Genomic DNA, 6,000 nt, shown 5'->3' on the forward strand with positions numbered 1-6,000 from the left:
GAAATAAAATACAGTGCAAATGGTCGGACGAACAGTGGCATAGTGCTCATTCATTAAATGCACAGCTAAAGATCTGTAAATCGTCTGCATAGCTGTGTTTAGCAATTTGGTTCCTTCTCATTATTTGGCTCATTGGGAGCATATACAGGTTGAATAGGAGTTGCGCAAGAATTGAGCCTTGAGGGACTCCGCATGTCATGGATGTCCATGGGTCTCCTATACTCACATAATAACCTCTCCCTCCTAAGTATGACCTGAACCATTTTAGGACTATCCCAGAAAGCCAGACCCAGTTTTCCAGCCTGTCAAGAAGTATGTTGTGATCAACAGTGTCAAATGCAGTATTGAGGTCAAGTAGTACCAGCACTGATAATTTGCCTCAGTATTTAAGCGAATATCGTTCATTATCTTTATCTCTGAGCTGTGTGATCTGAAACTAGATTGAAAATTGTCAAAGTATCCATTCGAGCTTAAGAATTTGTTCAGCTGATTAAAGACAACTTTTTCAATGATCTTGCCTATGAAAGGAAGATTTGAGATAAATTGTCTTATCCAGATTGCTCTTTTCAGGAGGGGCTTAACAACTGCAGTTTTCAAGGAGTTTGGAAAACTCCCAGAGAGAAGTGAGGCATTTACCACTTCTAGGAGATCTACTTCTAAACAGTTTAACACACTTTTGAAAAAACTCGTCAACCAGAGCATCAATGTAGTATGTGCCCCAACAAAGCACCCCAAGCTTAAGTGAGTATATTTTTTCCAAGGATGTTAACCCAATGTTTAACATTACCCATCACTATAACATATGCTAATGTCTCGCAATGTGTTGCTGCGCTAGGCAAGGCAAGGCAAGGCAAGTTTATTTATATAGCACATACACAATGGCAATTCAAAGTGCTTTACATAGAAGAAATTAAAATAATAAAAATAAATAAGAATAATTAAAACAGTTTAGAAAAATAAAATAAAATACAGTACAGTACAGTACAAACAGTCGGACAAACAGTGGTCACAGTGCTCATTCAGTAAATGCATAGCTAAACAGAAGTGTTTTGAGTCTGGATTTGAAAGTGACTACTGTAGGAGCACATCTGATCTCTTCTGGAAGCTGGTTCCAGCTGCGGCTGGCATAATGATATGCCATGATATGATTCTAATGATCTGAGTGATCTGTTGGGTTTATATTCAGTGAGCATATCTGCAATATATTGAGGTCCTAGGCCATTGAATGATTTAATACTTTAAAGTCAATCCTAAATCTAACTGGGAGCCAGTGTGAAGACCTGAGGACTGGTGTGATATGTTCATATTTTCTGGTTCTGCTCAGAATCCTGGCGGCAGCGTTCTGTATGAGCTGCAACTGTCTTATGGTCTTTTTGGGAAGGCCAGTGAGGAGTCCATTACAATAACCCACCCTGCTGGTGATGAAAGCATGAACAAGTTTCTCTAAGTCTTGTCTGGAAACAAAGCATCTAATTCTTGCAATATTTTTCAGATGATAGTATGCTGATTTAGTTATTGCTTTGACATGACTACTGAAACTAAGGTCTGACTCTAGTGTCACACAAAGATTCCTGACTTGAATTTTAGTTGTTTGACCCCTAGAGTGAAGGTATGCATTCACCTTGAGAACCTCATCTTTGTTTTCAAATGCAATGACTTCAGTTTTGTCTTTGTTTAACTGAAGAAAGTTTTGGCACATCCAACTGTTGACTTCATCAATGCATTGGCACAGGGAGTCAATGGGGCTGTAATCATTAGGCGATAGGGCTAAGTAAATCTGTGTGTCGTCCGCATAGCTGTGGTAAGCAATTTGGTTCTTTCTCATTATTTGGCTCATTGGGAGCATATACAGGTTGAACAGGAGTGGCGCAAGAATTGAGCCTTGAGGGACTCCGCATGTCATGGATGTCCACTCAGACATATGGTCTCTTATACTCACATAATAACCTCTCCCATCTAAGTATGACCTGAACCATTTTAGGACTATGCCAGAAAGCCCCACCCAGTTTTCCAGCCTGTCAAGAAGCATGCTATGATCGACAGTGTCAAATGCAGCACTGAGGTCAAGTAGTACTAGCACTGATAATTGGCAGTATCAGTATTTAAGCGAATATCGTTTATTATCTTTATGAGCGCTGTCTCTGTGCTGTGGTGCGGTCGGAAATCAGATTGAAAATTGTCAAAGTATCCATTCGAGCATAAGAATTTGTTCAGCTGATTGAAGATTGAAGCTGATCAATTTCTTTGAAATCAGACATAGTAACTACTTTCTCAGGTGGTTTGATCTGTCTGACCTCAGTGCAACTTAAGGATGTGCTGATCACCTTTCTGATATTATTGATTTTCTCAGAGAAGAAAGAAGCAAACTCACTGCACTTGTTGTCTGAGAGCATTTCACTGGGAATCTGGCTTGGGGGGGGGGGTTGTCAGTCTCTCTACAGTAGCAAAAAGAGTGTGTGTGTTGTTTAAATTGCTGTTTATAATATTTGAGAATAAAGACTGTCTAGCTTTGCCTAGTTCCATATTGAAAGCATGAAGGCTGTCTTTGTAGATGTTATAATGGACTACAAGTTTTGTCTTCCGCCATATGCGCTCTGCTTTTCTGCATTGTCTTTTCATATTTTGCACTGCTGTTGAGTTTCTCCAAGGTGCTTTTTGTCTGCCACTCTTCTTCCTGACTTTAACAGGAGCAATATCATCAATTACACTTTTAACTTTTGAGTTAAAAGAATCAAAGAGAAAATCAACAGAGTCTGCAGATATGCTTGGTGTTAAGGATATAGCCTTCATAAATAGTACACTAGTGTTCTCATTTAAGCATCTCTTCTTGACAGACACAGATCTAGCTTCAGTGGCAGGAGAGATCAATATATCAAAGAAAATACAGAAATGATCAGACAGTGCTACATCCTTAATAACAATCGATGAAATGTTTAGACCCTTACTGATAAGTAAATCTAGAGTGTGTCCACGATTGTGTGTGGGTCCTCGATCGCTACCTAATTCCGGTTCTGCAATCAACTTAATTCATGATGAGCTGGTTCAGAAGCTACGCATTCCCACAATTCCATGTGTACCATCCACAAACATCACAGCAGTTGATACCCATTGGTTGACCCATTGGTGAAGGCATTACACTTCAAACAATCCCAGTCACACTACAAGCCGGTTTATTCTTATGTCATCTCTTGACCAGTGGTGGAAAGAGTACTGAAAATTTGTACTCAAGTACAAGTACTGTTACATTGCTGAAATAATACTCAATTGCAAGTAAAAGTACTGGTGTTAAAAATTTACTTAAGTAAAAGTACAAAGTACCCCTCTCAAAAACTATTCAGAGTACTAGTTACTTTTTAGCCGGTGATATTTCATGAATAAACATTGAAACCATTGAATCAAATCTGAAATATGAATGGATATTCACAAACATAGGCAATTTGTGTTTTAAACAAATAAACACATAGAACAGGAATTTTGTCTGTTTGAAGAATGTTAAATGAATTTTAAACCTGTATAAACAGTATGAACTTTTGACTGCAAACAAACAGCTGGGCAAGGGCCTTAAAAGAAGGTATGCTGTGTGCTAACTTCTATGTGACTTTGTGGTAACCTTGTGTTTTTAGTTAACATCATCTTACTGGAGTGTTTTTCTATTAAGTTAATATTATGTTTGGTTGTTTCTTTATTGGGATAATTTGTAGGGAGGCATATGCCATTTTATTTGAGAATTAGTTTTCTCCTGTGTTATATAGAGAGGAAGTAAGGGAAGTGTTTGTCTTTTGATTCATTTTATTTTGAAGCAAGGTAAGTTATTTCTAAAAACCTTTAGTAAGAATTTATTTTGTTTGTTATTTTGGCCGTTTCCCCTCCTGAAGTCCTATCTTTATATCCCACTGATTATGTAAAAATAAAACTTGTGAAATCTTTTTACATTTCAAACTGGTGTCCTTGTAATTTGTGCTTGTCCTGGGACCTGGAGACGGGAGTTCTCTCACTCTCTCCCCGCAACTTTTGTTACCTTCCTTTCCTGCCCCTATCTGAAACGGATCGTAACAAGTGGCACCCACTTCTGATAGCCAATGAAGAGACTGTGAACTCTCTGCTTTTTAAAACCAAAGAGACTCCAAACCTTAAAGAGGTTCCTATAAAACACTGGTAGACCAGAAGTGTTCAATTTCGTAGGGTCCAGTAGAAAGAGTTTTATCCAGTCCCAGATTCTCAAACTTATGTAAAATCACATACGCAACAGCACACCATTTAAATTCAACTGAACCAAATAGTAGACTTTGTACGAATTGCAACCAAAAGGTTACTATTCTACTGTGAAGATGTATTAGGCCGTGTCCACCCTCCTCCATAGGCAAGAATAACACATTCTTCCAGACTCCATTCCTTGGAGGGCCTTGTAAAGTTCACCCATGCTCAAAGCACCAGAGATCTCAGCATTGACTTTGACACCTGGGGTAAGTCGTTGAAAAATTCACTGTCACTCCTGCATTCCGCCCCAAGTAAATTTTTATTCAAGTTTTCATAAAAAAAACCAACTGCTCTCTTATGAATGTCCACAGGGTCTGTTAATAGTCCTCCAGACTCAGAACGCAGAGCATGGATGGCTCCAAGTAAAAAAAAAAGGACCTGGATGGATCATCACACTCTGGAACCTCAACCTGACCAAAGCCCGCTGTGTTTTAATACCCACTACATCTGAAAAAAAAAAAAAAAAAAATGCTCAGAGACACAAAGGCTGAGGATCCAAATGCAGTTTTATTGAAAGGGTAATCCACAATCGTAGTCGAAAACAGGCAAAGGTCATAAACACCAGGGGCCCGTTCTTCGTACGTTGCTTAAAACATCCAAGATCAAATTACACATCCAAGATGATATCATCGTGCTAATCATGATCTGGCTAATTAGGTTCTTCGAACACACTTGCCGGATAAGATTAGTATCGCTGGATTGAGTTATCTGAGATAATTGCGCTGGTTTAATGCGCTGGTTTAAAAGGGGATATGTATCGATAGTAGAAACATTGATCAGCAACGCTGCTATTGGCTGCTCAGCGTGGCCAAAGAGCGCACTCAGTTTTTCTTCTCAGCAGAGCAAGAACTAATAGTCGAAGTTTATTCGGAATTTTAATGTTTAATCAAAACGCCAGGGAACACCTCAAAGTCTGCAAAAGCCAGGAGAAAGGGCTGGCAAAAAGTAGCAGACAATTTAAATCCGTTAGAAGTGGCCATGTTAGATGTTTTTATCACTTATTAGCCTATATATTTGTATTTTAATAATTGCATAATTACTTTGTTCATTGTAATGTCAGAGTCACCACACTAGAACATGGGAACAAATAAAAGTGAAGTACAAAAATATTCTACATAATGGTAATTTTTAATTATATTTTAGTCTCTTTTATAAAAGGCACTGTTAAATAAATGGTTGTCTGTTTATAAAAGCAACCAAGAAAAAGACTGAAAAAGAAAAGAAAAGATCTTAGTAGCCTACACTGTAAAATATTTTTTGCTGCATTAAATTAAGGCTGTATAGTCATTTCAACTGTTAAATCTTGAGTAATGATGAATTGCTTTGACTTGTGAAAGTGAAAACTGATGAACTTATGTTAATGTAAAAATATTTTGCCATGAGTTATTGATCACATTTTTCCCCAGTGTAGTTCATTGTAATGACATTGTGTTTTCCTCTTTTGTGCACTTTTACATAATACACCAACACTTGTATCTGTTCCCAAGAAAGTGGTGGCTGAAATATGTGCAGTAAGTGGACATTTTCTAACTTTCCAAAGGAAAGAAAGTATAAGACTTTGTAATGTCCATTTGTTTCCATTGCACTGGACAGTGAATAAACCCTCTCAGATAACTGTCATATGGAGGAACTAGCCTACCTGCAAGTGCATAAATAACTTTACTTCATTTATACTTGTATGCTTTATGGCTGCAATATAAGTTGCAGGAATCCACATCTACAGAAAGGCCTACAGAAGAGTCT

The sequence above is a fragment of the Squalius cephalus genome (assembly GCF_949319135.1).
Source record: "Squalius cephalus genome assembly, chromosome: 17".
NCBI lineage: Eukaryota > Metazoa > Chordata > Actinopteri > Cypriniformes > Leuciscidae > Squalius > Squalius cephalus.